Below are 16,598 nucleotides of genomic sequence, written 5' to 3' on the forward strand. Positions count from 1 at the left end.
CCTTTTTGCTGGGGAGGGGGGTGTTGGATACAGAAGATAGGCCCCCCTTGCTGTGTGAGCCCTTGTCTTCTGTGCTCAGTTACCCTTTCACCTGAGGAAATTCCCAGAAGAGCCCACTAGAGAGGTGAGGGCACTGGGGTCAGATAGAAGGTGGGTATTTGGGAGAAAAACACACCCCCTCTGACAGACACACAACCGTCCTGTACCCCCAACCCCAGCTGTCAACAGTTCTGACTGGGTGATCACATCTCCCAGTTCTGCCAGCTTCTTCTAGTGCTCCCAGTCCATCTGGTCTCCTTGTCCTCCCCAAGAATCTGCCAAGTTGCCCAGAAGTATGTAGGCTGGAAGTAGGGAGTCCATCCATGTATATAGCCTTTAGGACCTCATCAAAGTCCCCAACAACGCCCCCACCCCAGGTCAGACACCTCTCTGGAGGCACTATGACCCCCTGCTTTGTTTTCTGTCCAGGCTCTGAGGAGCCATGTGTTTCGGGACTCCTTCACCCAGTGTCCTGGCCTAGGGATTTGGTGAATGGGGAGTCAAGGCTGGTTGTTCCCAAGGGGAAGGGTCTGGCCCTGGAGAAAGGGGGAGGCAGGTTGGTGCTGCATTATTAGAGCATTGTTCCCCTTGGGTGGTTGCCCCTGGTTCTGACTAGGGAACTCCAGTGCTTGAGCTGGTACATTGCCCAGATGAGAAACCATCAAATTCAGGAGAGGCACTGCTCTGAGTCTGTGTGTTAGGTGTGTATGAGAGAGAGAGAGAAAGAGAAAGAGAGAGAGAAAGAAAGAGAAAGAGAGAGAGACAGAAAGAGAGAGAGAGAGACAGAGACAGAGAGAGAAAGCGAGAAAGAGAGAGAGACAGAGAGAGAGACACAGAGAGAGAGATCATCTTTCTCATTGTACAGTCAGCATGTCTAAAAAGAGCAAAAGCATTTTTGGGGGGGTGTCCGGTTGTGGGGTCTGAACTCTAGGCCTGTGTGCTGTCCCTCAGCTCTTCAGCTCAAGGCTAGCACTCTACCACTTGAGCCACAGCGCCACTTCCGACTTTTTTCTTTTGCTTATGTGGTGCTGAGGAATCGAACCCAGGGCCTTGTGCATGCAAGGAAAGCGCTCTACAACTGAGCCACCTTCGTAGCTGGAGCAAAAGCATTTTATTTGTGTGCATGTGTGTATTTGTTGTTCTTTTTTCATTAATGCCCAGTATGAGCCCAGCCACAGTTTTTGTTTTCTCTTTCACAGTGTCATGGATCCTTTAGAGAAGGTTTCATTAGATGTTCCTTCCCACCACTTTCTTCCCCTTTCCTGCAGCCCACAGTAACTGCTGGGCCTGTGTGGGTCTCTCCTAGGAGGCCTGTGTGAACCACAGACGAGTGTGGATACCTGCCCTTCTGTCTTTAGCCAGAAGGCTCATGAGGTTACTGTGACCACAGCCGCACTCTTCCAGCCCGACAGTCGGCTCTCATGTGTATAGTTGGAGCTAATTCAAAGTTGGGAATGTGTCTGCCAAACATAATTAGGGAATGAGATAGGGGGTGTATGGCAGGGGCTGTGAAACTAGGAGGGTCTGGGAAGTGATGAACGGTGAGACATGGCAGATGGTTCATCACGACTGAGGATGAGAGGGGAATCTTACCCAGGGCATTGACGGTGTCCATGGGCATCTGATCAGGGGGCTCCAGGCCCCCAATGGTGGCATGGATTTCCTCCCAGGGCAGTGTACTGGTGGGCAGTCCTCCCTGGAGTCCTGCAGACTCCAATCTGTGTCCCTCCTGAGCTGTTTCCAGCTGGGCAATGGTAGGCAAGTGTGTTCCCCCTGCTGGAGCCTGCTTGGGATCAGGACATGGCAGTTATCTAAGGCTTTCTGAATGCCATTTTCTGTAACCTGCTGTAGGCTGTCTGGAAGGAAAAGTGGACCCCTGACTTTGGAACCCATTAAGTTTGATTGGGACAAGTGAAATGCCAGCTTTTCCAGGGTTTTTTTCTTTTTTCTTTTTTCTTTTTTGTCAGTTGTGGGGCTTGAACTCTGGGCTTGGGAGCTGTCCCTCAGCTGTTTAGCTCAAGGCAAGCACTCTACCACTTGAGCTACAGTGCCACTTCCGGTTTTCTGGTGGTTTTATTGGTGATAGGAGTCTCATGGCCTCACCTGCCCGGGCTGGCTTTGAACCGCGATCCTCAGATCTCAGCCTACTGAGTAGCTAGGATTTTAGGCGTGAGCCACCAGCGCCCTGCAAGGGTTTTTTTCTTGAAGCTGGCAATTTCTACTTAACACCTGGGATTCTGGGTCAAATTAGGTGGACCTTTCAGCCACCAAACAATGACGTTCAAAGCGGCACAGGCAGAGTTCCCAAGCCAGATGGTTTCCTGCTACGAACATCGTGCCTTAACTGCCTTTCTCCGGCAGCTGCTGATTCTTCTCCGGCTCTCTCTAGGGTGACCACCACAGTTGAGGATGTCTTGGGGAGCAGAGATTGTGACCTCGCCATCCGCAGCCTGTCAGCTGTGAGCAGAGACAATTCCCAGCACTTGCACTGGAATCTGGGAGATTCAGAGACCTGGAATGCCTCAAGGATCCTTTCTCTGCAACATGAAACTTGGGGGCCAGATCTAGTGGACCATCCTGTCTGCCCCAGGGAGTGGAGAGGAGGCCCATTGAGCCTGGCGTTCACCTCACAGCAACCTTGTTCAAACCTGAGTGGGGAGTGGAGTGCCACAGAGCTGGTCAGTGGCTGGACAGAGATCTTTGAGAAGATAGACATCCCAGAGGCCCTGGAATCCAGTGAGGACATCATGGCTCATGTCCTTGGAACCAAAACAGTTAAGTGCGGTGACACCAGGAGGGTGGGAAGAGGGAGGAGGGAGAACTGTTGGAGAGCTACTTCAGGCTTTGCCCCCACCCAGGATGCTTACCTGAATTAGATGGGACTTGTCTGTAGTATTGTCATAGACAGATGCTCATTTATTTATCCAACATACCGTTACAGCATGTGCCAAGCCCGGGGCGGGGGGGGGGGGTCATACATGATGAAAGTTTCCAGTGCTAGTTCCACAGCACATGAAGAAATCTTGGCTTGGGCTGGATACCATTGCTTCACTCCTGTCATCCTACCTACTTAGGAAACTGAGATGGGAGGATTGAGGATTAAGGCCCATGCAGGAAATCCTATAAGACTAACTAAATACCAAACTAACTACCAACTAACTACCAACTAACTACCAAAAAGAAAATGCCAGAAGTGGATGAGTGGCTCAAGCCATAGACTGTTGGCCTTGAGTAAAAAGGCTCAGGGACAGCACCCAGGCTCTGATTTCAAAGCCTAGGGGTGACACAAAGAGAGGAAAGAAAAAGAGAGGAGGGAAGGATGGAGGGAGAAAAGGAGAAAAGGAAGGAAGAAGGGAGCATGCAAGTCTTGGTTTGGAGTCCCTGGATCAAGGGAGCCAACCATTCACAATCTCTGTGGGGACAGTCTCAGAGCCTAAAGCCAGTATGTAGGACCAATCCACTGTCCCCTCAGCAACTTCATGACATCCTGGATCTGAGTTGTCGGCCACTGCAGAGGGAAACAGCCTGGGGTAGAACCTAGGGCTCAGGATGGATCACTGAGTTTCAATCTCCCCTGGCTCACTGAGTTTATTTTCTGGTCAGATAAGAAGAAATTGTCCAAAGGCTAGGGAGGATAAGGTGAGGGAGTGTCCAGAGGGGGGTGGCAAGGGATAAGCAGGAACATGAAGAGGGAGGATGATCCCAGATCAGGTGTGTCAGGCCATTGAAGCCATGACCTCACCTGACAACCTAGACCATCCAAGATAGAGCCTTCAACCCAGCCACATGGCTATTAAAAGTCCTGGCACTCTGGGTTCACCGTTGACGACCTCGCTGTCGTCCACTGCAGGATGCCTGTGCAGTACATCCTTGGGGACTAGAACTTTTGTTGGCTCAATCTGAAGATGACACTCCCAGTGTTCATTCCTTCACCAGAGACAGAGGTAACCAGACCACTGGCACAGGACAGCCAGGGAATGAGGGCAGGAGTCAGACCCGTGTTGCCCCCAGACTTCCTCTTAGGGGACTCTAGGGCCCGTGAATACCATTCTCAGAGGTAGAGGTGGGTCTCCTTGCTGGCTCAGCCTTTAGTCTAGATAGCAGATGAGGGATTTAGAGAGGGCCGACTGAAGGTTGAGGCTGGTGAGAATAGCAGAGGCACTGGGCTCTGAGCAGGGTTGTTTCTTTGAGGATACTCAAACCCAGGAATATTACTGAGATGGATCAGCCTTTTTCTCCTTCTCAAGAGAGAGGGACCTAGAGCCCTCCAGTCTGTATCAATTGGCTGAGAAATTCATTCATTCCAATATCCTTTGGTTGGATAACTAGATCTCACCTGACTGCCCAGTGTCAAGGCAGGACAGTGAGAGATCTTGACTCCTTGATGAGGTCATGGGATTCTCAGTATGAGATCGTACTTGAATGTCCTGACTTGTTTCATGGTCAGTCCCATCTAAGACTGCCATGATCTAGGACATAGAGTCTAGAGAATCAGCAGGATGGAGTCTATTCTGTGAGTCTGTAGTATTATGTGTGAGCTTTGAGCTCCCGTGTGCTCACCTGCTTCCCTTTTTTTGGTGGGTCTATGCTAGCAAAAGCTTAAAACTAGGGCCTGGGTCCCATCCCTTGTTTCATGCTCAAAGCTAGCACTCTACCATTTGAGCCACAGCTCCACTTGCAAGGTTTTTGGGTGTTTAATTGGAGATAAGAGTTCTCAATGACTTTGCTGCCTAGAGTGGCATTCAATTGCAGTCATCATATCTCATTCTCCTGAGAGGATAAGATGACAGGCATGGAAAAGCATCTTTGGCAGGGTGCCAGTGGCTCATGGCTGTCATTCTAAGTCCTCAGGAGCTGAATCTTAGGATCATGGTTCAAAGCCAGCTTGGGCAGGAAAGACCCTCAGACTCTTCTCTCCAATAAAGCAACAGAAAACCGGAAGTGGTGCTGTGGTTCTAGTAGTAGCGTGCTGGAATTGAGCCTAAGAGCTCAGAGATAGCACCCAGGCCCAGAGTTCAAGCCCCACAACCAACCAAAAGAAAAAAGTAAAACATCTTTGCCTGCAAAGGACATTGGAGGTGTGTTTGTGTGTGTATGTGTATGTGGGGGGTGTGGTAGACATTTAGCGCCCTGCTCATTCATCGTTTTAAATGGATTGTCCCAAACTCTTAGTTCATGTCAGCTGATTCTTGACCACAGGTGAAGCTCTGGGTTGGATGTCGACCATCGGACCTCAGTCTCCTCATGGGACAGTTGTGAGGAAATAAGAGACTAATACAGAGGGATCTTTGGAGCAGTGCCAGGCACAGAGGGAGCAGGTGTCAGATACAGTTCTCAACAATTCTGTGAGCATATAACAGGAAGTTAGCAAAAAGGGCTCAGATGGTGTCTGTTTTTAATAGTGCAACAGGTGTGGGAATATGAAACAAAACCTGTCTGTCATTCATCATTACCCTATTCCCATGAGGAAGGGATCCTTCACTCTATTCATTTTTCCAGCTGGGGAAAATGAGTCATGGAGAAGCCAGGTGACCTACTCATGACCCCTTGCTGACATGAAGCTAGGCCTGATTTCTCTGCCATGCTTCCTAGGACTGTGGGTGTTATTCAGTCCACTACTTGTGGTGGGAAGTACACTTCTTGTCATTTGTGGGGTTTGAATTCTGGATCTGGATGCTGTCCCTGAACTCCTCAGATCAAAGCTAGCGCTCTACCATATGAGCCACTGCATCACTTCCGGTTTTCTGTTGGTTCTTTGAGGATAAGTGTCTCACAGATCTTCCTGCCAGGGCCAGCTATGAGCCATGATCTTCACATCTCAGCCTCCTGTGTAGTTAGGATTATAGGCCTGAGCCACTGGCACCTGGCTTAAATGTAATTCTTATCTCCCATAAACCACCTCCATCCCCAAACCCACACATAAGTCAGATGTGCTGTGGCTCAAGTGGTAGAGCCTCAGCCTTAACAAAAGAAGCTCAGGGATGAATTAGGCCTTGTAGGTTGTGAGTGCAGATGCCAGCACTCACAAAAATTGATTCATAGAGTAAGAAACTCTTGGTGACCCAGGTTTTCCTTTGCTGTGAAAGTCCTGGCTGTCAGGTGTGAAGTTTCACACATAGGCAAATCGATCCTATGTAATAAATGTAATAAATAGTCCATGTGTAAGAACAGTCAAGAAAATAAATGGTAAATAAATGAATAAAACAAAAAAAAATGAATAGCTACACTAAGCACAATATGGTGTCAATATTTGGGGCTCAATCTCAGGGCCTGGCAACAACCTGGAAGCTGAATTGGCTAGAGCCTGCTGTGCTGGCAGCCACACATAAATGAATTGAGCATTCTAGGCCCTGAGTTTAAATCCCAGCACTGACAATAATGTAATCAAAGAGTGGGAAGCCTAGTGTGACACATGATTTTCTTTTCTTTGAAAGTGCTCAGTGTCAGGTAGGATGTATAATTTGGATGCAAATCAATATGCTATGTAAGTAGAATGTCACAAAGGTAAAAGAAGTCATAGATGGAAGAATTGTCACTACAATAAATGATAAACAGATTGAATTAGTAATGAATCATTCTAGGATAAAATTAGATGAGGGAATTATAGGATGTGGATTAAGTTTAATTAATATTTTATTAAGTATTAACAGAATAAAAATTGCATGGAGACATAAATACCTAATAATTGGTAGTAGTACATGATGCATAATTTAATAACACATAGACATCTGTCTCATTCTCTAAAATATTTAATTATATGTATGGATGTATGTACATATATGATAAACAATAACAGGATACTGAGTATTAATTAATGCTTTATTAATTGTTAGCTGGGACACATCAATAAATGGAGATATAATTTAATACCTAATAATTGATAACAATATTATCTATAATGTAATAATATAAACATCTCTCTTTTGTCTATATAATATTTATATACAACAATCTATCTATTTATACCTCCTTTACTCCTGGGGCTCTGTGATTGAGTGCTCCCCTAGTGAACACAAAGCCCTTGGTTTGATTCCTCAGTGTCACATAAGCAGAATACCTGGAAGTTTTGCTGTCTTTCAATCAATTGAGTGCTAGCCTTGAGCACAAATGCTTAGGGAGAGTGTCTAAGCCCTTACTCAAGCGCCACCACTGCCACCAAAAAATGGTAGAATGTTCTAACTGCAATTATAGAAGGACAGGACTTCAAATACCACAACACGGAACAAGATAGGAGTCTGGCACTGAGAGTTGCCACCTAACCTGACTTAGGCATATGTAAACAGCTGCAACTGAGCTCCACAGAAGCAGATGCTGCTGGCTTACCCCCATCATCCTGGCTGCTTGGGAACTTTAAAACCAAGCCCTGGTAGGAAGTATGTGAGACTCTTGGAGATGTGGCTCTAAGTAGTAGAGCCTTAGCCTTGAGTAAATGTTATTAGAACAGCATCCCCATGCGTTGAGTTCAAGCCCGATGGGTAGCCAGCCCCCCCCCAAAAAAAACCACCCCACTAAACCATTAGATGTGAACTTGTGTGATTTGTGAAATGTTCCTCAAAGAATGGTGACACTGATGAAAGCATCCTATTTCTAATGACAGCTTGTGGAATGGAGCGATGTGCTGAATCCTTCATAGGGTACTCTGTGCTGAGTCTGGCACAGGGTGCTGTGTGCTGAGTTCTTCACAGGGTGCAGTGTGCTGAGTCCTGTATTGTGTGCTGGGTGCTAAGTCTTCACAGGATGTTGTGTGCTGAGTCCTTCAAAGAGTGCCATCTGCTGTGTCCTTCACAGAGTGCATTCTTTCATATGGTCCTTGTAAGAGCTACACAACTGAGATGATTATGCAGACAAGAATATTGAGATGCAGGTATGTCCCCATGGCAGAGACAAAATTATGTATTACTGAAGAGTGGGTGAGTTGTCTACTGCAGACAATTGTTTTGTTTTGTTTTTTCACAGGCATGAACCTTGAACTCGCGGCATAGGCACTGACCCTTACCTCTTGGGCACATGGCTAGCACTCCAACATGTGGAGCCAAGGACCCACTTGCAGTAGAGTGTCACAGCCTAGGGTTCTATAGCTGAGGTCTGTCAGCCTGCCTTCTCAGGAAGCTGAGATCTGAGGATCTGGCTTGCAAACTATGCCAGTCACAAAAGGTCCCATGAGAATATTATCTCCAATTCACCACTAAGAAACCTGAAGTGGAAGCTGGATGCTTGTCACTCATGCTTGTCATCCTAGCGCCTCAGGAGGATGATATCTGACGATCATGGTTCAAAGCTAGCCTGGGCAGGAAAGTCCTCGAGACATTTAGCTCCAATGAACCATGAGAAAACCTGAAATGGTGCTTTGGCTCAAGTGGTAGTGCACAAGACTTGAGGGACAGCACCCAGGCTCAGACTTCAACTGCTACAACCAACAACAACAAAAAAGAAAATAACAAACCTGAAGAAGAGGGCTGGGAATGTGCCTAGGGGTAGAGTGCTTTGCATCTATGACACTCTAGACTTGATTTCTCAGGTACACATCAGTAAAAAAAGCATGAAGTGTCTCTGTGGCTCAAGAGGGAGAGGGCTATTCTTGTGCAAGAGAAATTAGGTACAGTGCTCAGGTCCTGAGTTCAAGCTCCAGGACTGGTATATGTGTGCACGCACGCACACACACACACCCACACACAGACCAGAAGTAAAAGCTGTGACACAAAACGGTAAAGGACTGGGCTCCTACACTGAGCTCATGGTCAGCACCCAGGCCCTGTGTTCAACCCCAAAACCTTGCCACCCAGGGGTCAATTAGGAGAAGTCAAAGGTTTCAATACCTAATGTGCTTCAGCAGTCCTAGATGACAGGAAGCATGGTGAGATCAGACATGTGCTTGCATTTCCAAAGCTTCCGGAAAGCTAGCAGAGGCATCATAAGCCCATCATCGGCCTCAATGAAACATTTCTTGAGGTTAAGTGCCCTAGTTGTCTGCCAGAAGGACTCCTGAATTATATTGAGCACTGTATCTGAACACCAGAATATAGTCTTACAAAGGCAGGATTAGTGCTGAGAACTTGGCCTACCAAAGGAGGTGGCACACATGCAGGCTTCCTGTTAAAACAGAGCACTGGGGAGAGAGATAGTTTGGGGTACAAAGAGGCCTTTTTGTCCTGACCTTCAGAGCCTGTCCACACTCATCCTCACTAATTGGCCCAGATGTAGTTGTTTCTTACACAGCTGTACAGGATTGAGGCCTTTTGTCTGCCTGTCCAGACAATGAGAGAGACTTCTTCCAGCAGGCCTGGGAGGCAGAGAAACCCTCAGGCTGCACTGGGAACTGTGAGGGGAGCCCAGGAACATGCACTGTCATGAAAGCAGTCTCTGTGTTATGAAATCATTGTATTGAAAACAAATTTTCTAGCTTGGTGCCTTTCATCATAGCTACTCTGGAGCTTCACCTATGGGAATACATCCACACATACACAAAGACATGGAAGCAGGTCCTGGGGTTGAACTATGAGCATAGGCATTGTCCCTGAGTTACTTTTGCTCAAGGGTATTGCATTAACCTTGAGCCACAGCGCCACTTCTGGGTTTTCTGTGATCTCTTAGAAATAACAGTGTCTTGGACTTTCCTATGCTGGCTGGATTCAAACTCAGATTCTCTACATTTCAGATTCTGTACATGTCAGCCTCCTGAGGAGCTAGGAATATAGTCAGCAGCCACTGGCACCTGCCTTTCTTTTCTTCTTCATTTTTTAATCTGGACAATCTGAGTACTTAACAGCATCATTCCAATGCTTTGAATTTATATGTAAACTACCCAATGTTCTTTATAGGTGCTTTCTCTGAGAAGGATTTTCTCTCCTCCTCCTCTGGCCACAGGTTTGAAGCCAAAAGTGAGAAAAGAGTGTGACATGATTTTGGCTGCAAATGTCCACAGGACATGCCAGTTCAATCACTTAGCATTGAGCTGCAGTGAATTTACGGTCTCAGGATGAGAGGACCAAAAGCTGGAGTGATCCTCATGCTTTCTGTATTGCTCCCTAGGCCTATGAAATTTTCTAATAAGTGTGAGTGTTTTCTGTCTCCAACCTTAAGTATCTAGAACACACTAGAAGCATCATCATATTTCCGTTTTTCTCTAGTACCCCTCAAGATTTTGACTAAGGGTTTGTGTGGAGCAGATCCTTGGTGAATCCTGAGGAAAGAAACTTGAAGTCTCCTAAGGAGATCTCAGTTCAAAGCCCACCCAAGCAAGAAAGTCTGTGAGACTCTTATTTCCAATAAACCACCAGAAAAACAGAAGTGAATCAGTGGCCCAGAGGGTAGAGTTCCAGCTTTGAGAAAGAAAGCTGAGCAGGAGATACAAGCCAATCCAGGCAGGAAAGCCTGGCAGACGCTTATGTCCAGTTAACGACCAGATGGCCGGAATTGGATCTGTGGCAGTGGCAGAGTCTCAGCCTTGAGCAAAACAGCTGAGATACACATAGGGCCTGAGTTTAAGCCCTGGGATGTCCACCAAAAAAATTCAAAAAGAGAAGGCCAAGTTTATGTATGAGTGTCCTACCTACTTATGTGTGTATATTACCTCCCTAAGTGCAAACAGATTGTATGCAATGCTTTTCCTTTTATGTACAGATTTATTTTTCAGACAGGCTTGTTGCACATACTGCATCATTCTCTTTTTTTCAGGTCCATGGTTTTGCTCTTCCAGAGTTCCAGGCCTGTGTCCTTATATGGTGCACACTTAAGATCTCAGCAGCCTTTATTTACATTTTATTATGAGACCAAGGCAGGAACCGTCACAAATCAGGCAGGGAAAGAGAAGATCAGGGTTTTTGAAATAACTGATATTCAGAAAATTAAACTTGGGGGATGTAAAATGGTAGCATACTTATGTAGAAACTACCATTAAGAAAAAGATGAGAGGGTTGGGAATGTGGATTAGTGTGAGAGTGCTTGCCTAGCATGCAAGAAGTACGGCATTTGATCCCTCTGTAGCACATGCACAGAAAAAGCCAGAATTGGTGCTGTGGCTCAAGTAGTAGAGTGCTAGAAACATTGCCCAGGCCTTGAGTTCAACTCAAGTACAAGTAACTTCTCATCACCAAGGGAAACCCAGGAAGCTCTTGAACATCTGCCCTTTCAGAAGTGGAAGTCAGAGTGTCATAGACTTTCCTGCCCTGCCTGGCTACACCCTGTGATCTTCAGACCTCAGTCTCCTGAGCTAGGGGATGGGTCTTAGCTACTGGTGCTCTGCTAGGTCAGAAGTGTAATGACATTGACAATACAAGTCAATTGTTTATCACAAAGGGCTTGGGGAACATATTAAGCCTTTCAACAATGGGCCTTTCAGAACCCTGCAGGACACAAGGTTATAATGCTAGAGTCTGAGAGGCTGGGCAGATGGATCTGCTAAACTTGAACCTTGAGCTCTGACTCCAATTCTGGTGTACATCAGAGTTCATTTTCCAGAGAATGTTCTCCTAATTAGCAAATAGGAAAAGTACTTTGATTAACTCTCACTTTTTCCCATTGTGTGTCTCAAACTCAAGCTTGGGCACTGTCCCTGAGCCCTTCATCTCAAGGCGAACACACTACCACTTGAGCCACAGTGCCACGTGGGGCCTTTTGGTGGTTCGTTGGTGATCCGATTCTAACAGGCATTCCTTGCCTAGGCTGTCTTTGAACTGTGGTCTTCAGATCTCAGCCTCCTGAGAAGATAGGGTTCCAGGTATGAGCCACTGACATCTGGCCTATTGGTTTTGCCAGTGCTGGGGCTTGAACTTAGGGGCTGGGTACTGTCTCCGTGCTTCTTTTTCTCAAGGCTTGTGCTCTACCACTTGAGCACTCCACAGCTTCTGGCTTTTTCTGAGTTTGTGGCACTGAGGATTCAAACCCTGGCATTCATGCATGCTGAGCAAGCTCTCTACCACTAAGCCACATTCCCAGTCCCACCCTTACAATTTTATCTCTCAACTTGCCTATCCTCAAGGAAAGGCTTCTGAGTATAAATCATCTAAAGAAATCCCTATAGGAAGGTATTAAAGATAAACAAGTCACAGCTCATATTTGAGAGAGACTGTAAACATGTGAAGGCTGTGACAAATGCCTCCATTTAATTTTGTATCAGGTTTCAACACTTAATAAAGTATTAATGAAAAATGAGTCAATGTCCTAAATTATACTGTGTAATTATATAATAGATGTGCAAAATGTAATGAATATTATGTGTATAATAATACTAATACAATAAACAATAAGTAAATGAAAAAAATTGGAAATACAGAAATACAAAATCAATCATAAAAATCACAGTTTGTAATAAACATACACATGTAAAATGTAACATATATTACACATGTACATAAATATTATTTTCCACTATAAGGACTTAATTTAGAACCTGGGAATTGTACCCTGAATTTCTTTTCCTCAAGGACAGTGAGCTTCCCCTTCACCTACGATGCAAAAGAGTTACCCAGATGGTAAGACCAAATCCCAGCAGTGGCAGAAATACTAACCCCAGTTCCAAGACAGTGAGAATTACTTTTAATAGATGCAATTATGTTTATTCAGTTCCAAACTGAATATTTTAAAAGCAGCAGTGTATAATCTTGTATATCTATTCAGACATGCTTCCCTTACCTGCAAAGTGCTTATCTGAGCTCTAAGTTGTTTCCTTTTTTGTACATTTTTTGTTGAAAAATATTGTATAGACGGATTACAATTACATAAGCAAAGTAATGAGTACATTTACTATTGAGCACTGTTACCTCCTCCTTTGTTTTCCCCTTGCCATCCCTTCCCTCCCACCTCCACAGCTACCCTCCCACTCCCCAGATGAGGTCAGTGACTTAATTTTTTGTTTTTGGCTAGGCACAGGATTTGAACTCAAGTAGTAGAAACTCTGCACCTTCCCTCACATTGCTACAGATTTACCAAGATCCTGAGTTCAAATCCCGGGCTAGGAAAGAAAACTGGCAGAAATTCCAAACCAGGGGGATTATTTTCAATTTATTTAAATTATTTATTTATTTATTCATTTATTCTTTTTTTTTTTTGCCAACCATGGAGCTTGAACTCAGGTTGTGGCAAATATACCTCAACTCTGATTGCCTTAGACTGGACTGCAGCCTCTCACCCATAGTCAATCCTGGGATCCCAGAGGGTTTGCAGGAAGAAAAAAAAAAGTGGGACAGCACAAAAAGTCCCTAGCTGCAGAAGACTGGGGGTTTTACGTTATTCTTTTCTTTACAGGGTGACCATCCTGAGTCAGAATGACATGGCTGCAAAGTGGAGCTGAACTGCTATTCCTGAAGGCTGGTGGGCCATCAGGGAAGCCATTGGCCAACCTGTCAATATAGGCCCTGGGTTAAAAATCTAAGTCCTGACACCTACCAATGGCAGGACATCACAAGACACTCGTTCCTATGCATAGGAACACTGATTGAAAGAGTAGTTCGTGCATCAGTCGAGCCTAAAAGTGGATATAATAATCCTAGGATTCTGACTGATTTTAACTGATAGTTTATTAAGCATGAAAAGAATAATATTACTTCAAAGGCAGTATAATAAATACCTTAGAGTTGGTAGGAATGTAGTAGGCGTCATTCAGTCAGATAGATGGCTCTGGCACTCTATCAATATGTACTAATTGTATACCACCATCTGCCAATCCATTTATCACTGTTTTGGCCAAACCTGGGGCTCCATCTCAGTGCCTGGGAACCACCTCACAGCTTCATTGGCTAGAGGCTGCCATGCTCACCCTTACCCATTCATGAATTGGGCCTGCTAGGCCCGGAGGTCGGATCCCAGCAGTGCCAAAAGTTTAATCTTGGAGTAAGAAGCCAAATGTGACACATGTTTTCCTTTTCTGAGAGAGTCTTGGGTGTCAGGCATTATAGTGAACACATCTACAAATCTAGATGCTATGTGATAAGAAGTAAACAATGTAATAAACCATATAGGGCTCAAAGAGTCAATAAAATAAATGGTAAATAAATGAATAAAACAAGAAATGAAATGAATAACCATACCAAACATGATATTGTCTGACTATATGGAAGTATAAATCCTGTCTTTAAAATGTAAATAAAATGCATATAAGGAGTATAGTTTGCAGGACTGAGGCTTGAATTCAGGCCTAGGAACAGGCCTGACTTTCTTGACTTCAAGTATGGTGTGATTCCCCTAGCCCCACAGTGCTGCCTATTTACCCAGATCTTGAGTTCATATCCCAGGCCTGGCAGAAAAAATGGCACGAATTGCAAAACAGGGAGATAAATAATTGTTTTAAAAATTTTTTAAATTGTTTTAATTTTTTTAATTTAATTTTTTTGTTTGTTTTTGACCATGCACGTGGCTTGAACTCAGATTGTGACAGCTCTGTCTCAGCTTACATCACACTAACCTGGGGTGTAGCTTCCAGAACCAAAGCCGATCCTGGAATCCTAAGACCTGATGTCTGACAGGAAAACAAAATGAAAATGACAGTAAAAAAATCCGCAAGCCGTACATGGTAGGCGGTTTCTTGGCTATGGTTCCTTGCAAGGTGACCATCCTAGGTCTGAATGACATGGATGCCACGCCCAGGTGACCTGTCATTGCTCAAGGCTGGCGGACTGTCAGGAAAGCCATAGGCCAACACTGCAACACAGGCCCTGAGTTCAAATCCTGGTCCTGACACCTACCAATGGCAGGAGATCCCAAGAGACTCCTGCCTGCGCTTAGAAATTCCGAAGGAGGGGCTGGGAAAGTGGCTCAGTGGTAGAGTGCTTGGGTTGCATGCCTGAGGCCCTGGGTTCGATTCCTCAGCACCACATAAGCAAAAAGAAGAAAGCCAGAAGTGGCGCTGTGGCTCAAGTGGTAGAGCACTAGCCTTGAGCTGAAGAGCTGAGGGACAGCACCAAGGCCCAGAGTTCAGGCCCCATGCCTGCAACCCCCCCCCAAAAAAAGAAAGAAATTCCAATGGAATGGTATGCAACTCATGATTGAATAGTTCGTACAGCAGTCTGGACTCAAATTAGATGCAATAATCCTAGGACACTGATTGAACTTAATTAATGGTTAATTAGGCATGAAAAGAATAATACTCCTTCAATGGAGGCATAATAACTACCTAAGACTTGGTAGGAATGTAGCAGATGTCATTGAATACTAGATACATGGCTCTGGCACTCTGTACTATTATGTATTTATTGGTATACTACCACCTGCCTATCCATGTATGGCTATTTTGGCCCACCCTGGGGCTCAATCTCAGAGCAAGCCAAAAATTTCCTCCTGGAGTAAGAAGCCAAGTGTGACACCTGTTTTCCTTTTCTGTGAGAGTGCGGGGTGTCAGGCATGATGGAGAACAAGTCTGCAAATCTAAATGCTATGTGATAGGGTGTAAACAATGTAATACATGGTTAGGTGTCATCACAGTCAATAAAATAAATGGTAAATAAATGAATAAAACAAAAAGTACAATGAATAACCACACCAAACATGATATAGACTGAACACCTGTCTGGAAGTTCAATCCTATCTTTAAAATACATGTGAAGACTACGTTTTCCGAGGTTGGGGCCTGAATTCAGGCCTAGGGAAGAGGCCTGACTTTCTGATCTTCAAGCGTAGAGAACTTCCCCTTCACGCAGAGTGCAAGAGTTACCCAGACCCCGAGTCAAATCCCAGGCCTTGCAGACAAAAATATAGCACACATTTCAAGCCAGGGAGCTTCATTAGCATTTTTCATATTTTTTAAAGTTCACTTTAAGGTTCACCTTTATTTGATACATTTTGATTTTATAACATGAGAGTTTTTTAAAAAGGGGTTTAAACGTTTACATTTCAGCATAGCACATTGGTGTTTCCATTTTGAACATCTGCCATGAAGAGTGAGAATGAAAATGAGTACATCATTCCTCCCTAGAGGGACAATTGATGTTATTTGTATTTAGAGTTATTTCTATAACTATAAACTCTCTGCAATTGCATCGTGTGAGTTTTCCTCAGTGCCTACCACAAAATACAGTAGGAGAGTTCTCATACCACAAAAGGTTGGGTTTCTGAATGAATACTAATTCTGTGAGGACAGTAGGTACTTGTAAGCATTTTGGGAATAAAGTGAATTATAAATAGAAAAAAAAAAACATTGGGACTGGGATGTAGCTCAGTAGTGGAGTACTTGCCTAAAGAGCATAAGACCGTGGAAGAAAAGGAAGGCAAGTTTCCTAAAGCTCAGAAGGTTAGAATTTTATGATCCATACGAACAAACTTCTTTCTTCTTCTTTTTTTTTTTTTTGTCGGTGGTGGGGCATGAACTCTAGGGTTCGCTGCCCACCTTCAGCTCTTCAACTCATGGCAAGTGCTCTAATGCTTGAGCCACAGTGCCATTTCCGGTTTATTGGACATAAGGGTCTCACGGACTTTCCTGCCCAGGCAGGCTTTGAACTCCCATCCTCAGATCTCAGCCTCCTAAGTAGCTAGGATTATAGGTGTGAGCCACTGTCACCTGGTGAATGAACAAACTTATTAAAGATTGATTCTGAGGAAAGGAACTTGGAATACACTTTTAATATATATAA

Source organism: Dipodomys merriami, unplaced genomic scaffold, assembly GCF_024711535.1.
Source record: "Dipodomys merriami isolate MVZ:Mamm:240054 unplaced genomic scaffold, mDipMer1.0.p SCAF_2068, whole genome shotgun sequence".
NCBI lineage: Eukaryota > Metazoa > Chordata > Mammalia > Rodentia > Heteromyidae > Dipodomys > Dipodomys merriami.